The following is an 18,903-nucleotide window of genomic DNA, read 5'->3' as shown; positions in this document are numbered from 1 at the left end:
TTTATACAGAACTTACAAAACTTTACACCAAAAATACAAAGAACCTAATCAATAAATGGGCCAAGGAACTGGACAGACACTTTACAGAAGAAGACATACAGGTGATTAATAAATATATGAAAAAGTGTTCAACATCTCTAGTAATTAGAGAAATCCAATGCATATTTTTAAAACGTCATGTATATAAAGTTCAAAGTAGGCAAAACTAATGTGTGCTGTTAGAAGTCAAGATGGTAAAGTGGGCGTGTCGGCACATACCTGTAATCCCAGCTACTTGGGAGGCTGAGGCAACACGATCACAAATTTGAGGCCAGCCTGGTAACTTAGACCCTGTTTCAAAATTAAAAATAATAGAAGGGAAAAGGTTTATCTTAGTGGTAGAGCACCCCTGGGTTCAATTCCCAGTACCACAAAAATAAAAGTCAAGATAGTGGTAACCTTCAGAAAATACAGAAAGGTAGAGACTGCAGAGGAAGAATAAGGGACAATGATATATTTTTTGGCCTTGAGTTGTTATTACCCAAATCTGTTTGTTTTGTGAGAATTAATTAAATTATATGTACTCCTATTTTTATCTTTTTTTTTTTGTTGTTGTTGTATGAATGATCAAACTTGGGGGAGCTTAACCACTAAACCACATCCCCAGCCCTTTTAAAAATTTTTTTAAATTTTGAGACTGGGTCTTTTAAGTTGCATACAGCCTTGTTAAGTTGCTGAGGCTGGCTTTGAACTTGCAATCCTCTGGCCTCAGCCTCCTGAGTCGCTGGGATTACAGGTGTGTGCCACTGTGCACACACATTTGAAAAAAAATGTATATTTAGAACTAGCCAGCTAGGCTCTGTTGAGATGATCTCAATTTTGTTGGCAACATCTAAAGCATCATAATCAGGAACCAGTCAAACATATGCCTTCTTCTCTCCAACAGGCCTGATCAGGGTGTTGACCTTGGCCACCTTTGTGTCCCAGAGCTTCTTTACAGCCTTAGATCTGGTGCTTGTTGGCCTTGACATCCACGAACAAGAGAAGCATGTTGCTGTCTTCAGTCTTCTTCAAGGCTGACTCAGGGATCAGGAGAGCTTGATGGCATAGTGACCAAGCTTGTCTCTTCTGGGGGCACTTTTCTGAGGATCTTTGGGCGCCTTGAGAGCCGTGCTGTCTCGGGCCACTGAAAGGTAGGTGACATGCACATCTTTTTATGGCTGTAGATGCCTTTCAACACTGCCTTCTTGTCTCCCAAAGCCTTTGCTTTGGTTTCGGCTTCAGGAAAGGCAGGAACTTCTTTCTTTACTTTTGGTGATTAAAATATGGCATTTATCAGTTGGTAGAGTGCTTGCCTTGTAAGTGCAAGGCCCTGGGTTCAATCCCCAATACCACAAAAAAATAAAACAAACAAACAAACAAACAAACAAAACATGGCATTTTTTAGATAAGGTAACACAATCTTATTTAATCCAGAAGAATGTGCCAGGAAGTGACAGGATAGATCATGTCATGGTGGAAACAAGATATTTGGCACTGTGCTGGAAAAGTAGCATTTAGTAACTGCCATCTCTGTGATGAACTGTTTATTACCAGAGCTGGAAAACTTCTGTAAAAAGCCAGTTTGTAAATATTTAGACTTTGCAGACCATAGAGTCTCTGTTACTTTGACTCAGTTCTGCTCTTAGAGCATGTGTATGAGTCTATTTGGTGTTGCTATAATGGAATACCTGATGCTGGGTGCTTTACAAAGAGAAGTGGTTTATTATCTCAGTTTTGGAGGTTGAAGTTCAAGATTGGCAAGCCCGCTGGTTCAGCCTCTGCTGAGGGCCTTCAGGCTACTACTTCACATCATGGTGGAAGTGTGTGCTAGAGGGAGAGAGAGATAGAAAGCAAGAAACCAGGGAGGATCCAGGCTCACTTCATTTATCCATTCCTATTAGATCTGACCCACTCCTGTGGAGCAAGTATCAATCTATCCAAGAGCAGAGGCACAAGACTATGATCCCAGAGACTCAGGAGGCTAAGTGGGGAGGATCATAAGTTTGAGGGCAGAAGGTAGTGAGACCTTTTCTCAAAATTAAAAAGGACTCCACACCAATGTTTATAGCAGCTCAGTTCACAATAGCTAGATTGTGAAACCGACCTAGATGCCCTTCAACAGATGAATGGATAAAGAAACTGTGGTGTATATATATATATATATACAAAATAGAATACTATTCAGCCATAAAGAAGAATAACATTATGGCATTTGCAAATAAATGGATGGAATTGGAGAATATCATGCTAAGTGAAATAAGCCAATCCCAAAAAACCAAAGGCAGAATGTTTTCTCTGATAAGTGCAGAATGATATATAATGGGGGTGGGGGGAGTGAGAGAAGAATGGGGGAACTTTGGATTATGTAGAGGGAAATGAGAGGGAGGGAGGTATGAAAAATGGTGGAATGAGACAGACATCATTACCCTATGTACATGTATGATTACATGAATGGTATGAATCTACATCATGTACAACCATAGAAACAAAATGATGTACCCCACTTGTGTACAATGAATGAAAATGCAGTCCGTAAAAAATTAAAAGATGTAGCTTCGTGGTAGAGCACCCCTGGGTTCAATCCCTGGACTTGAAAAGAAAAAAAAAGCATCAATCCGTTCACGAAGGTCAAACCCTTTCAGCTAGGCCCCACCTCTTAACACAACTACCATCTCAACACAACTACACTGGGGGCCAGGTTTCCCGTACATGGACCTTTAAGGGACTTGTTCAAACCACATCCAAAACATAGCAATTAGAAAGCAACTGTAAGTGATATGTAAATGAATGGGCATGACTGACTGGTTCAAAAAACAGTTGGCAAAACAGGTAGCTGGTCATAGTTTCTAACTCTGGTTGATTGAATCTTCAATGATATGTATTATTATTATTATTTGAAGGAACAATAATAATAGTGAGACCCCCTCCCATCTTAAGTAAATAAATACTAAATGAATGGAAGATTGAGGGTATAGGAGGACTCAAATGAAACCCTAGCAAGGGGTGATCAGGGTGAATGTGGTTGTGATTAGCCCAGCCGTGTCTCATAGCTGGCCCCTATGGAAGCTAGAATTTTTTTTCTCCCACAGAAACTGGGAGATAGAAGCCCTATCCTTCCTAATCACCTCAGAGGGATGACTCTCAGGTGCTTGAGACTCTCCTAAGTTGTAGGAGATATATATACATATGTGTATCTCAAAAGGGACAGAGAAAGGATTTACAATTGTAAGCTCTTTCTAGTAAATGAACCAAGAAGGGGAGGTCAGGGGCCTATCACAAGGTGCTGGCTAACACAATCCAAATTCTTTGACAACCCTGAGCTCTTCCAGGTGGGAACTCAAGGAGGCTGTGTTAGCCCATGGTGTGGCTATATGCTTCCAGAAACCACACTCAAGTTTCATCAAGTCTCCTAGTGCAAGGATTTGAATAGTGTGCTGAGTGTTTTTATAGTTCTCAAGGCTCTTTTTGCTATTAAACATGGTTTTATGTTCTTGGTATGCATGAAAGTTATAACCAGGAAAAATAAAAAGAACCCAAAGACCAAACTGACCAAGCTTTCATCTGTGTTCTAAAAGAAAAAAAAAAAAAAAAACTGGGCGGGAGCACTGGGACTTGAACCCAGGGGTGTTCTATGATTAAGCTACATCCTCAGCTCTCCCCTTTTATTTTTAAATTTTGAGACAGGGGTCTCACTAAGTTGCTTAGGACCTCCATAGTTTGCTGAGGCTGGCCTCTAACTTGCTATCCTCCTGCCTTGGCCTCCCAAGTTGCTGAGATCATAGGCATGCATCACTCTCCCCAGTAAAAAGAAATAATTTTTATGGCATACACTATTATTTTTGTATTTATATTATTTTTATTTATTTGTTTGTTTATTTATTTATTTATTTATTTTTGTGACACTGGGAATTGAACCAAGGGGCTCCATCACTGAGATATATCCCCTGTTCTTTTTATATTTTATTTTGAGACAGGTTCTCACTAAGTTGCTGAGGCTGGTTTCAAACTTAAACCCTCCTGCCTCTCCCTCCTGAGTAGCTGGGATTACAGACATGCACCACCATGCCTGGCATATGATGGATACTATGGCGCTATGCTAGCTCAAGCCTTAGGTTCAGAAAGCCAAAATGAACAATCCCATTTACAGAAGATTTGCCTACTTGGTTATGAACAGATCCCAAAAAAAAAAAAAAAAAAGTGTAAATTTCCTTAATGAGTTCCACGTTTTGAGAAGATAAGGACTTTATGATCGTACATGTGAACCTGCCTGAGTTCAGATACTGATTCAAAGGTGACTGTTGCCTATAACAAATGAAGGACTTGGATATCAGAGATGGGAACTTGTGACTTGGCATCAGGAAAATTGAGGTCAAGTGAGCACAAGGTTCAATGGGTGGGGAGAAGGGAAATGAAGGGGGATGTGGCCTTGAGAAGGGGGACAGCAGTGATTGAGAGAAATACCAGGCTGCCCCTGAACAAAGGGAGGGGCTAGTCTGTTACGCAGGAGCCACAGTGGGGAAGGGTCTTTCAGATTTATGGTGATTTTGTACAGGATTTTCTTCCTCCTGGATGACTCTGATAATATCTTCTGGTGTTATCCTGTGCCTGGTGCTTATGGCTGATCTGATTAGGCACAGGAGGGTGGGGAAAGGCATGGACCACTCACTGTTGAAAGAGTGGGGGAGTAGGGAGAGATTTTTAGAGGGTAACAGCTTAGGATTTAAGGCCTGAGAATTTATCTGTCCTTTTGTCCCCTATTCTGGTCTCTGTCTCATTCCCTGCTGAGAGATTTAATCTTCCTTATTCTTCAGGGGAAAGGGCAGAGGTCTCTGTCTTCTTGTAACTGCTTCAGGCTGACCCGTGGATGTTGATCTTACCTGTCCGTGGAGGTTATCAAATCTCACGCCCTGATCTACGAGGGACAAGATCCGTGACGCAGGCTTCTGGTCTGGAACGGGTTGAAAGCTATGGGCAAGCCCCGGCTTGACTTGGAACCGAAGTCTGGACAACACAAATCTTACAAGCATGTTAAACACGCAGGGCCAGAAACTCAAAAGTAGGATAATAGAGAGTAATGGCCCCAAAGTGGCAGAAGCCAGGCGAGATTCGTCGTATTGTCTCTGGAGTAGAGGTGTCTCCGAAGAAGAGTCCAGGGAGTTCCTGGAGAGAAGAGGCAACTCAGGCAACTCTCAGGACCAGCGGGGCTCTTGGCATACATGACATTTTAGCACATGACAAAGACAGGTTTATTTAGAAAAGAAGAGGCATGTTCAAGGGCAAATGTAGGCTATTTAGAGAGTCAGACACTTTGGGGGTAAAAGAATAAATAAAAATTGAAGGGAGAATGCAGACTATCTCCAGAGGACTAAGCAGCAATCTGTGGGTGTGGCGGGTCAGTATTTATAAAGGGGTCAGGTACAGTGGTGCATGCCTGTAATTTCAGCTACTTTGGAGACTGAGGCAGGAGGAATGCAAGTTCAAAGCCAGCCTCAGCAACTTACAAGGCCCTCTCTCAAAATAAAAGATAAAATGGGTTGGGGAGTTGGGGATGTGGATCATTGCAAAGTGCCTCTGGCTTATATACATATATAATTATATATATATATAAAATTTTCTTTTGCTAGGGGCCAGACTAGAGGTGGAGTCAGGGTGAGTTACACAATTTCATGCCAGTTTTCTTGCATCTATGCATTGCCCTCATGTTATTTTTGCAGGCAGTGGCATGGGTCATGGGTCATGGGTCATGGGTGCAGGACTGGTGGCTTAGGAATTACAACTGTTCAAGGGCATTTTCTGTATTTCAGTGGTCAGTGGGTGCTTCCTTTGAGACTTAGCATATCTCTCCCTTTTCTGTATCCCCAAATTCCTATCTCAGCTTTTGGCATATGCCTCCCATAGGTCCCTTCTGGTTATATTTATGTAGCTGCTCTTTTCCTTGCATCTCTCCTTAATGTTAATCTTACTGGTGCTGAGGTGTTTGCCCAAGTGCAAAAAAAAAAAAAAAAAAAAAAAAAACTCCTCCCTGCTTTACTAATAAGAAATCTAATGCCCTCCTCTTAAAAAAAAAAAAAAAAAAAATTATGTTTTAGTTCTGGGCATTGAACCCAGGGGTGCTTAACCACTGAACCACATCTCTAACCCTTTTTTATATTTTATTTGGAGACAGGGTCTCACTGAGTTGCTTAGGACCTGGCTAAGTTACTTCTATTTTCTTTTTTTAATATTATTTTTTAGTTTTCGTGGTACTGGGGATTGAACCCAGGACCACTTTACCTTTGAGCTACACCCGCGGCCTGTGGATAGCAGGCTGTCCTGCTCTGAGTCACTCCAGGGTGTACAGAACAGTAGGTCTCAGACTGCCTTACCCTGAGTTACTTACTCCATTTTATAAAGCAGCAGTTTGTCATTGGTTTCTCCATTCTGAGTACAAGTGCTGTGTTAGAATGACTCAACACCTTGTTTGTACAAGTAAATACCCACCACTGACTAGCACAACCATAATAAAGAACAAAGTGATAAATAAATTGTGTTAATAAAGGCTGGGGTTGTGGCTCAGTGGTAGAGCACTTGCCTAGCATGTGTGGGGCACTGGGTTCGATTCTCAGTACCACATAGCAATAAATGAATAAAATAAAGGTCCATCAACATCTGAAATACATATACATTAAAATAATCTTTTTTTCAATATTGCAAACTTTTTAATGTGTACAATTAAGTGTTTTTTACTATTCTCACAATTTTGTATACCCATTGCCACCATTTAAATTTGTGGTATTTTTTTTGATTCATTGTACATAAATGGGGTACAACTTTTCATTTCTCTGGTTGTACATGAAGTAGAGTCACACCATTTGTGTAATCATACATGTACATCGGGTAATGTTTGTCTCAAACATCATTAAAAAAACTAAAAAAAGTAAATTGTACTAATAAAAATGACCCCCTATGAACTTAATCTAAGAACATAGATGCATGCACACATCAAACATCAAATTGGAAAATCAGGCCCATGAGCTACTAGAACACACCAGACCACCAAATGGAGCAACCCCCATGCCTGAGACAGGACGCACCCTGATCCTATGCCCTGGTCACTCATAAGGAGCCTTGCCCAGGAACACTGCCTCCGCCATGAGCTGCCAAATTTCTGTCCTTGGACTTCAGAGTGTGGTTTCTCCTGCCCATGAGGACCACACGGCCTGCTCCAAGCTGACATCTCAAGCTGAAACTTGACGCTGACAGTCTGAAACTGCTGTCCAGCTAGACCCTGGCCTAGAATAAGTTCCTGCTTTGTAGCTCTTCACTCTAAACCGGTTCTTTGGCTGGTTCTTTTTTTTTTTTTTTTTTTTTTTTTTTTTTTTTTTTTGCGGTGCTGGGGATTGAACCCAGGGCCTTGTGCTTGCAAGGCAAGCACTCTACCAACTGAGCTATCTCCCCAGCCCCCTTTGGCTGGTTCTTGATCTTCTCTGACCACCTAGGTTGACTGTTGGTATCTGTCTCCACATTCAACCTGCTCTCTGCCTTTGCTCTCAATTCAGCCTCCTGAGCCCCAGCAGCTGCTTAACACTATTTTAGCCTTTCTGCAACCTATGTACATAATTGTGTAAAGTGTCATGCGTGACTTGAGTGTTGTAAATATTAGAAGTTAAGACTGGCATAAAAGAACTTGAGTTTCACCAACTTACCACTATCAGGCGACCTATAGCTGGTGAATGTGTTGTTATTCAGTAAATTCTGATATTTGTGACTCTGTTAATGACATAGCTAGCTCACTCAGCCGCCCTCCTTTTTTTATTTGGTAATGAGGGTCTCACTAAGCGGCCCAGGCTGGCTTTGAGCTTGCCATCAGCCTTCCAAGTTGCCTTCCAGGATTACAGGTACACCACTGCTCCTGGTACCTTTGAATTGTCTTAATGGTATCTTTAGAAGAAAAGACATTTTTAAAATTTGAAAACTTCAATTTGTCTATTTTTTCCGTTAACAGTTTCTTTAATGGTTTTCTGTTGTTGAAGATCACACTCTGGGCCCCCAGTTGAATTATTTTCTCCTGTTTCCTTGTAGTTTTGTAGTATTGGCTTTTTTTTTTTTTTTTTTGTACTGGGGATTAAACCCAGGGACACTTTATCACTGAGTCACATCCCCAGCTGTTCTTATTTTATTTTTAAAATTTTGAGACAGGGCCTCACTAAATTGCTGAGGCTGGTCTTGAATTTGTAATCCTCCTGCCTCAGTCTCCTGAATCACTGGGATTACAGACATGCACCACTGCACCCAGCTTAATTTTGGTTTTAATCTGTAGTCTTTTCTGAGTTAATTTTGTAAATACTATGCAGTGGGAGTTAGGGTTCAATTCCCCCATAAAAATACCCCATCATTATAGAATTATTTACTGAAAGATAGATACCCCTCACTGAATTACAAAAACGTTTGTCAAAAGTTGTCAAAAGTGAAATCAACATGTGGCTCTATTTCTGCGCTCTCTATTCCATTCTACTACGTCTGTCCTTGAGCCAATACCACACTGTCTTGATTACTACAACTTTGACTAAGCATTCCTCTCAGGAAAGATAACTGTTCTTTTCGGAATTTTTTTTTTTTTTTGGTGGGCGGGTACTGGGGATTGAATTCAGGAACACTCAACCACTGAGCCACATCCCCACCTCTATTTTGTATTTTATTTAGGGACAGGGTCTCACCGAGTTGCTTAGTCCCTAGCTTTTGCTGAGGCTGGCTTTGAACTCACAATCCTCCAGCCTCAGCCTCCCAAGCTGCTGTGATTACAGGCATGCGCCACCACACCCAGCCTTTTTTGGAATTATTTAAACTATTCAAGATTACTTGCATTTCCATGTGAATTTTAAAATCAGCTTGTGAATGTCTACCAGCAAAGCCTTCTGGGCTTTTGATAGACATTGCTTAGAACCTACAGATCGATGGGGGAGAATGGGCATCTTAATATTGTTGATGAGGTTTGGGACACACTACCTCAAAACATGGCACTCTGGCATTTGAGAAAACAGCAGAAGCACGAAGGCATTCTCACCTTCCCTCACCCTTCTGCCCAGGAACAGGCCATAAAGCCTAGGAATGACTTTCTGACATTCTCCTGAAGCTGGTCATGAGATTCATTCAAAAGGTGCCCTCCCCATACCAGGAGGAAAAGAACACCCTTTATCTCTAAAGATATACGGTGGACACTGAAGACTGAACAAATAAGCCTTCTTACATTTCCTCAGGTTTTTCACCATTGGATCATACGTTCTTATCCAATCATACTTTTCCATGACTACCTGAGATAGGGATTTAAGATAAAGTGAGAGAGATACTGAGTCTCAAAGAAAACACCCAAGAGCCAAGATGCAGAAAGCACAGTTTAAATCCTCAACAGCACGGCCTTGGCCTATGCCCTCGTAAAACGAGGAAAATATGGGATCGCAGGGAAAACTGGTGAAAATCATGTGGCTCCACCTGGCTCCGCCTCCAGTCCAGCCCCTGATGGTTGCCCTTGTGTAAATACTGGACCCCAACCCAAGGCAGCGTTTCTCATCCTTGAGAGAGCCCGCCTTCTCCCTTGAATGTGTATCTGCTTCCTAAGTAAACCTCTGTCTATGCCATTGTCTGGGTCTTGCTGGAATTCTTTACCCTCACCTATGCCAAGAACCCCAGTCCTGAGTTGAATTCCCTCTCTCCTCTGGGAACTCTTCGGACCCTTCTCTGGAGACATCTCTTGGCCCATACAGGAATCTCCAGAGGCACCGACTTTGGTAAGTGTTCTCAAATATTTTCTTTTTGTCTTGACTGTTTTTTTCTGTTGGTTCCTGTACCTATAACCTCTCTCTCTGCTTTCCTCACTTCCAAAGACCAGAGAGCATCACCTGTGTCTGCCTCATTCGCCATGGCTCCCCTTCTTGGATGGCTGGGAAATCCCTGAGTTGTGTGAATTCACCTGGCAATAAGGTGACAGCTGACGTCATCCTGGGGATCTGGTAAGGGTTTTTGAACTCTAAAAACTCTGTAGGAGCTCTGTAGTCCACTAGTAGTCTTCTCTGAGAGCTCTTTTTTCTCTTCTCACACTGTATAGATCACATAATTTTCTCAGCCTCTACGGGACTGAAATAGGTGATTTCTCCTCTCTCTCTTTATCTTCCTCCTTTCCTTAGCCAAAACCCCTTTCTCCCTTAGACGATGAGTGCTTGTTTATAAAAACACCCAGGATAGGAGATGCCCTGAGGCCAACATACCATATATCTGGGTCAGAGGGAACATAAATCCCTTATCTGGAGGACGCATACGAGGAATTGGTCTCCCAGCATCTTGAGCATCCTGTTTCACCAAGGGGTTAACCTGAGACACAGTGTTGGGACCTGGTCTTAATGTGACAATTAAAGAAGCCTCATTGATCACCATATTCAGACCCGATGCACTTAGGGGTCAATCTCTCGGCTCACTTTATCTTCTGCTCTAAATCTCCCAACCGCAAGCTTCAGCTATACCTCTCAGTTCTGAAGTCACCCTCTTGACCTGTCCACTCCGCCCCCTTCTCCAGTCTCTGTGCAGTCTTACGTTACATGCTTCAGCTAAACTACTCTGTCCTATGCAGTTACTGTCAGCTACAAATGATACCAAAAGCTCAGTCCTTGCCCCCAGTGCTGCTCCAGTAACGAGGACAAGGTTTTGAAGTGTGGAGTGGGGATGGGGGTTGGGGGTTGTTGTTGCTTTGCTGGCAAGGGAGGGACGCAGGGGATCCTGTCCCAGCAGCTGTGGTTCACACTTGTCAGGGGAAACCGGACTTTTTGAAGAGATGATGCAAGGGCTCATTCCAGCTGTGCCCGGTCAGGAGTCATGATTCATTTGTAGCCTTAAGCAACCGTCATTTCTGGGATCCCCAGCGGCCTGCCCTTCAATCCTGTAGTCTGCAAACTAAAGGATGATGGCTGGGCCTGGGATGGGAAGAAGGTTGATCTTGCTTCCTGCGTGGCTAGATGGGGGTGGGGTGGGGAAGATGTCCGTTTTGAAGTAGACTGTGGGAAGAGCAGCGAGGGTTCTGTCCAAAGCAAGGAGTGGACCCCTGTTACAGGAACAACTCTCTAGTGAAACTTAACTTTACGCCATCCTCAAAGTGCCTCAAAACAAAGGGTTTTTTTTGGTGGGTGTCCTGGCTAGTTAAAACAATAATAACAGTAATAATAACAACAAATAATTGTAAGTTCTTAAGAGCACCTAGATTACTTGAGATCTTAGGGATTTCTTAAAAATTTAATTTCATTTAATTAATTAATTTATTTTCATGTGGTGCTGAGGATCCAACCCAGGGCCTCACATGTGCTAGGCAAGCGCTCTACCACTGAGCCACAACCCCAGCCCCCTTAGGGATGTTATTTTAGAAATTTTCTTTTCTTACCTTCCTTTCTTCTTCTTCTTCTCTCCTCCTCCTCTTCTTCCTCCTCCGCCTTCTTCTTCTATTTCTTTTTTTTGAGGCCTAGGTAGGGGTTATCAAACACCCCAAATACTGCATAATGGAGACAAGTATGCCAGTCCTGCTGATGATTTAGACAGTTTAGGACAGACTTAGAGGTCTAATCCTGGCTAGGGACTCAGAGTCCCCTGAAACCTATGTTTTTGTTTTGTTTTTCTTTTCTTTTCAGAAAACCACTGAGGATGGGTAATTCAGTGTGTCTTTCTGAGAACTCATCACTTGGGTGCACAAGACATAATGGAATTATTTTAAGGCAGAGGTCATAAAAGAAAGAAATTGATTTTTTTTTTTTCTGTAATACAGTTTGGCCTCAATATCAATTAGAGTGAAGAACTGTAGCCTAAAAGTGAAAATCTAAATTTTGTCAGGGGAGGGTACTGGTGATTTAACCTAGGGGTGCTTTACCACTGAGCTACATCCCCCAACCCTTTATATTTTTGATTTTGAGACAGGGTCTCACTAAGTTGCTTAGGGCCTTGCTAAATTGCTAATGGCCTTGAATTTGCAATCCTCTGATATTAACCTCCCGAGTTGCTGGGTTAACAGGTGTGTGTCACTGGGTCTGGCTAGAAATCTAAACTTTAACACAATATACCAGCTTGATTTATTCTGTAAGTGGGAAGGAAAATGGACAGAGAATCCGTATGTTCAAGCCCTTATGGCCTTATATCAAAACCCAAGATCATGGGACTCTGGTAAGATCTGTCATGCTCGTATTCTCCTTAAACCCAACAGGGGCGAACCGGATCCAACAGAGGATTTATTTCTAAGTGCTCCAAACCAGCCTCCAGCATCCAAGGCTCAAATTACCCTGCTGGTGTAACAAGTGGCACTTTTTATTATCCAACCACTTCTAAATCTTCTAATGTTTGTCTGTTTCAAGGAGTGGCAGATGGGGAACAGAGGGTAAAAGTTCTTTTCTCCATGATTGATTTAACACAATGTAAACGAAAATCGGGTAGATTCTCAGGGGATCCTGAGAGATTCACAGTCTAGTTCCAAGACCTGACTACCATGTTCACTCTAACATGGCCTGGAATTCAAGCAGTCTTTTCCAATTGCTGCATCCCTGAGGAAAAGACCTGTCTGTGGGCAGCAGCAAAGGCGTATGGTGAAGTCATGCTCACAACCATGAATGCCCTGCAGGGGAGGGCACGGTCCCCAGCCAAAATCCTAGTTGGAATTATCAAAGCCAAAATCGAGACTTTCTTTTCTATTCCTCACATTTAATTGAGGAAATGAGAAGATGTATAAATAAGTTAATTATGAAAAGATCAGGAAAAACACACAAGGTAAAGAATCCTTCTTTACGCTTTACTTTACGCTTCACCTGAAACCCTCCAAAAGTACACTAATTAGACTCACAAGAGAGACAAATCTTTTCAGGAACTCAATTAGCCAATCAGCCTCAGATATTAGAGGAAAACTCCAGAAACAGGTGTTAGAACCTCAAACTCCCATCGATCAACTCTTGAATTTGGCCATAGGGATTTTCAACAACAAGGACTAGGTAGAAGAACATTTTAGGGACTGGAAGGGGTGGGAGCAGGCACAAGAACAAGTCCATTTACTTGCCCTCACATTGGAAGGCCCCTGCCCCCTCAGGGTTACCCAAAGGCTCCCCATGACAGAAGGGGTAAAATCTTGAGACCTGGAAACTGCCACCTTTGCAAAGAGCCTGGGCTTTGGAGCAAGGACTGACCCAGAGGGGACCTACACCTGAGTTATGCCTTTTTCTATAAAGATAGAAATCACTGGAGGCATGATTATCCTTTCCTCCAAAGGGAGAAGTCATCTCTCCCATTATGACTGCCCTGAAGACTGAGGATGCACAAGTCTTTGCAAAACCTCCTTTGATCAACTAGGCATCACCTTGGAGGAGGCTTGGGTAACTCTTGACGTGGCAGGGAAAGATATTAACTTCCTTTTAGATATGAGGACTCAGTTTTCTGTTCTGTTTGAACCTCCTGGACCCCTTTCTAATTGAACTTGCATGTAATTGATGTTGACGGTACCCCCAAGGCCAAATGATTTACAGTGCCTTTAACTTTCAGGTTTAGGGCACCTGAGGTCTTTCTGCTTGGTGTGGTAGCGGCTGCCACCTGGCTGCCTCTTTGCAGGGTTGCTCCTTTGTGTGAGTGCATGCCTGGTGGTCTCTCTGCAAGTTGAGAGGGCATTGAGATCTTGGGACTGCAGCAAGGCAGAGCCTGGGGAGGCTGAAGCCCAGGTCCATCAGATTGCAGCTGGGTTTGCATGGGCCAGTCTGGGTCTGGCAAGCCTGTGGAAAGCGGTAGACTAGGGGCAGTTCCCCAGGGGAGAGCACAGGTTGAAGAAACTGGAGAGGACTGGGCTCTCTCTAGCTCAGCGAGTCCTGAAGTGTGCAGGGATGAAACAGATGGGGCAGCTACAACAAGTGGGAAGACTGTAAGAGGGTGTGAGGGCATCTTGCTATCACCTCACCCACCCAACTGGTCCAGCACCCACTGGACTGGAGCTAATAGTAAACTTCAGACAACCCCACTTATTGGTGAAGAAGGGAAGTTGAGAAAAATTTTGAAAGCCAATGGAAGCAATCATTCAATTTTCCATTGAGACTTTCCTCCTTTTCTTTTTCTTTTTTTGCCCTCTGTCTCACACCTCTACCATCTTTGAATCCAAATATTTTTCATGCAAATCCAAATATTTTGGAGTTTAGAAAACACATAGACTGATCTTCAAAATAAAGGATGGTATTAGAAATTACAGGAAATAAAAGATCACTTAAATGAAGAGGCAGAGATTATAAAAAGGAATTAACCAGAATTTCTCAAAATGAAAGAAACAATAAACCAAATTAACTTTCAGGTTTGGAAAGTTAGTTTTACTCAGCCTTTCCTGGTTCTCCCAGTGTCCCACTCCTCTTCTGGGAAGAGACTTGCTGGCTTCTCTGGAATTCTTCACTTAGCACCTAGATGTCCTCTCTCTTCTTAGGTGCAACAGATGATAAAAGCAGACCTGGGGATGTTCTATCTCAAGCAGATCCTCAAGTCTAGGATTTTGAAATTTCAGGAAAAGCAGTTAATTCTCAGCTTGTTTCTATTTCCTTAAAGTTGCTGAGGATGTTTTGAACCTGCAATCCTCCTGCCTCAGCCTCACAGTCACTGGGATTACAGGTGTGCACCACCATACCCAGCAGTTTGCTTCACTTTAGTGTGAAAATGGTAGTCAAACAGATCTGACCTTAAAGTACTATTTACAGATGGAAGTAGCTACGTGAGCAAGGGAACTCAAAAAGCAGGCTGCCTGCCTAGTAGTTCATCTCCAGCAGACAGCAGAAGCAAAGCTGCTTCCTCCAAACACCTCAGCTTAGAAAGGGTGAAATAATAGCCCCACCTGAGCTTTACAACTGGGAAAAGATAATCAAGTTTATACACACACACACACACATATACATATATATATATATATATATATATATATATATATATATATATATATATATGCTTTCTGGGTTCTTCGTGTTCATGCTGAAGAAAGGGGAACTTTCTTGGAAAGAAAGGGGACTTTTAACAGACAAAAATTCCCTGATCAAATCCTCTCTCTTTTGGAAGCTGTGTGGTCACCTGACCAAGAAGCAGTAATGCACTGCAAAAGACATCAAAAGGGCAATTCCCCCATAGAGCAGGAAAATGCATGTGCAGATCAAAGTGCGAGATGAGCAGCACTTTGAAATATTTCAGAGATGGCGCTAATTCCACTACCCCACAATTTAAAGACTATCCTATGGTACACAGAAACCAAAAGGGAATGGGCAAGTCAGAGGGGATGTAAACTAGCAGAAAATGAATAGTGAGCTAGTCAAAGAGATTATAAAGTTTCATTACCTCAGGCTGACCAGTGAAATATCATCAAAGGGATCCATGACTCATGTCATTTAGGGAGTGAGGCACTGGGCACCTTGGTTATCCATGACTTCGGAGGAAAAGACCTTGAAACTACCATCCAAGAGGTCACAAGAGCTTGCCCCCTCTGCCTCCATAGTAATCCAAGGGAGGGAACTAAGCCACTGCCTTAACTAAACTCAGTACAACATGGGGGCACTTGCCTGGGGAAGATTGCACTCAGACTTCACCCAAATGTCCTCATGTCAAGGATCTAAATATCTGTTTTTTTTTTTTTTTAATTTTTTAGTTGTAGATGGACACAGTACCTTTATTTATTTTTATGTGGTGCTGAGAATCGAACCCAGTGCCTCACACATGCTAGGCAAGCGCTCTCCCACTGAGCTATAACCCTGGCCCCCATATCTTCATTTTTGCTGACACATTTTCTGGGTGAATAGAAGCATACCCTACCCCAACTGAGAAGCCTCAAGAAGTCATTAAAGCCTTATTCAAATAAATTATTCCTACATTTGGATTTCTATTACTTCAAAGTGACAACAGACATTTCTTTGTCTCAAAGGTAATCTAGGAGGTCTCATGGGCTTTGGACATCACTATCTTCCCATCTCCAGGTACCCTCAATCATGAGGAAAAGTAGAGAGGGCTAACCTGTATATCAGAACCACCTTGGCAAAACTATGCCAAGAGACTTAAGAGCCCTGATTACTTTTTACTTATTGCTCTATCAAGAATCAGGATTGCTCCTAAAACCTCCCTCCAATTGAGTCCTTATGAAATGCTTTACAGAAGACCTTTTCTAACCTCAGATCCTATCACTGACCCTAGAATGCAGGAAATGATTAAATATGTAATTAATTTGGGCCAAGTACAAAAGGCCTTATTAGAATATGCCAGCAATATTCTTCCAGCTCCTGGTGATTCAACCTGTATATCAAAAGTTTGACCTGGGAGGTCTGGGAATGTAGCTCAGTGGTAGAGTGCTTGCTTAGCATGCAGGTAGACCATGGGTTTGATCCTCAGAAGCAATAAAAAAAGATAAAAAAAAAGTTAAAAATTTAAAAAAAAAAAAAAAAAACAAAAAAAAAAAAAACACCAAAGTTCGCCCTGGTGACAAAGTCCAACTCAAGACCTAGAAAAGGGACTCAACTTTAGATCGGTTCCTTCCAAAATGGAAAGGTTCTTTCCAAGTCCACCTGATCACCCTGATAGCTGTCAAACTAAAGGACCAAACATCATGGACCCGTTTCTCAAGAATTAAATCTGTCCTTCTTGAGGTTTTGCAGGACCAGGACCCCGCATCGACACAGAGAGAATAAAAAAGGACTCCTATTCATGTGAGCCACTAGAAGATCTACAGATTCTGTCAAAAGAAATAAGAAATCTGTTTAAGCTAAGTTAATCTTGCTCCTTTTGCTCTTGCTCTGTCGTAAACTAGTCCTTCAGCCTCATCCTCCTATGCATGACCCTTGGGCTACTACAGAGCAGTGCATATGCCAAGGGTAATTACCATGTGGCAGACTATACTCCTCTTCTTCATGTTCATGTCTCCTTTCCTGGCTCAACACTGGCAAGATAATTTTCTCTATATGTTAACTCAGGATGTACTAAGAGGTAACAACCTCACTTCTGAATGTTGGATTTGCCATCGCCAACTCACTCAGGGGGGGAAATCCAAGCCGATACTAGAAGGTATTTGGGCCAATGAGACTGATATAATTCTTAATCTACCTTACCGAGCTAATGCCACCTATCCAAACCCAACGATTAAAATTGCCATCCCCACAAAAACCCCCACATGGACTTTCCAACCCTCAGCCTTGACCTGGTGGACTAATATAGCTGGATCTAATTTTAGTCACTCTAGAAATCCCAGGTGTGGATTTTCAAAATCAAGTTCCATTCACATATTTAAGAAACCATCTAGTGCCTTCTTTTCTTGTGATAAAATCATAGATTCCTGTTGTAACAAGACTGGGTGTTACTCGGTCAACTTGTCCCCCCATTCCTCAAAGCCATCCTTATACAATGCTACAGGGTTTTCTAACTGTACCTGTGTCCCTCCCACTCTTGGCTGTGAGAACACATGGAGGATTCATGACCACTGGAAGGAATGGGTTGACAGTCTACACCAGTCAATGGGCAGTAGAGGCCTCTTTGGCCTCCTTAAAAACACTAATCTTTCGCCCTTAAGTAAATGGACTAGTGACCCTTCATTGGTTCCTAAAGATAAGATAGATGCTAGTCTTGAGCCTGGACTTCTCTGCTTACCTAGAGGCATGTTCTTCATGACGCAAACACAAAGTCATTTAGGGACATATGAAGGGTATGCTGTGCAGTGCATAGATTGGAAAGAGATGACTGGGACGTGGGGAATAGGATATGTTGTCTCTCCAGCAGATAAGATACAAGTTTTCACCAATGACCCTCAAGGAACTGTTTCGACATTACACAGGCACAGGACAAAAAGAGGTCCAGGCCTAGTAATAGCTGGGGTAGTAACCTTAATTGGATCTCTTATTGGATTAGCAGGAGGAATAACTTATAATGCAGTAACTGCCAAAAACATTGCAGCAACCATGGGGGACATTGCCATAGAAACTGGACAAGACTTTAAACTGCTAGCAAAATCTTTGGATTCACTAGCACAAATGGTAATAGAAAATAGGCTGGCTCTAGATTATTTGCTGGCCCAGGAAGGTGGAGTTTGTGCCCTGGCAAACACCTCTTGTTGTTTCTATGTCAATGTGTCAGGACAAATAGAAACTAGTGCTGAAAAAATTTTACAAAAAGCTGTTTGGCTTAAAACTGTTTATCCGGGTAATACTAAGGATATATGGGAAACTATTAACTCTTACTTACCTAACTTCACTTGGCTATTACCACTATTAGGACCTCTGGTAACTATATTGCTGCTCCTATTATTTGGCCCTTGTCTTTTTAATCTCCTAATAAAGTTTGTGTCTTCCAGATTACGGCAATTACATGTTAAAACCATGACAAAACAAGGATTCCGACCCATTTCAACAACTGAGACTGATCTCTCTCTGTTCACAGTAAATCGGGCAGGAAAATGCTAGACCCCTGGGTAGGTAGGGACAACGACCCCTATCAGCTTGAAGCAGATACAGAAGACGGAACTACCCCCTTCTGCACCCCTTAATAAAAAGGGATCTAAGTTTGGGGGTGGAGAATGAGTTAGGGATTTAAGATAAAGGTCCTGATTCTCAAAGAAAACACCCAAGAGTCATCAAGATGCAGAAAGCGCAGTTGTAAATGTCTAGCAGCATGGCCTTAGCCCATACCCTTGTTAAATGAAGAAAATACAGGAACGCAGAGAAAACTGCTGAAAATTCTGAAAATTCTGTGACTTCACCTGGCTCTACCTCCAGCCCATCCCCTAACTACTGCCCTTCTGGAAATCCTGGAACCCAACCCAAGGCAGGGCTTCTCACTCTCAGGATGCCCTGCATGCTCCCTTGAATGTGTATCTGCTTCCTAAATAAAGTTCTGTCTATGCCTTTA

The 18,903-nt window shown here is 42.4% G+C and overlaps 1 long non-coding RNA gene across 2 annotated transcripts; it reads left to right on the top strand.

Moving 5' to 3' along the window:
• The first annotated feature begins 893 nt into the window (after nt 1-893).
• LOC306659797 lies at nt 894-18,903 on the top strand. 2 transcript variants are annotated; one of them, XR_013763439.1, is made up of 3 exons: nt 894-1,172; nt 9,882-10,007; nt 16,656-18,903. It is a non-coding gene; the product is annotated as an uncharacterized lncRNA (long non-coding RNA). The 2 variants fall into 2 exon arrangements; XR_013763440.1 differs by lacking the exon at nt 894-1,172 and adding an exon at nt 8,158-9,785.

This window comes from Sciurus vulgaris (assembly GCF_902686455.1).
Source record: "Sciurus vulgaris genome assembly, chromosome: 4".
NCBI classification, from domain to species: Eukaryota; Metazoa; Chordata; class Mammalia; order Rodentia; family Sciuridae; genus Sciurus; species Sciurus vulgaris.
The sequence above is the reverse complement of the archived record's forward strand: the minus strand, read 5'-3'. Positions and strand labels throughout refer to the sequence as shown.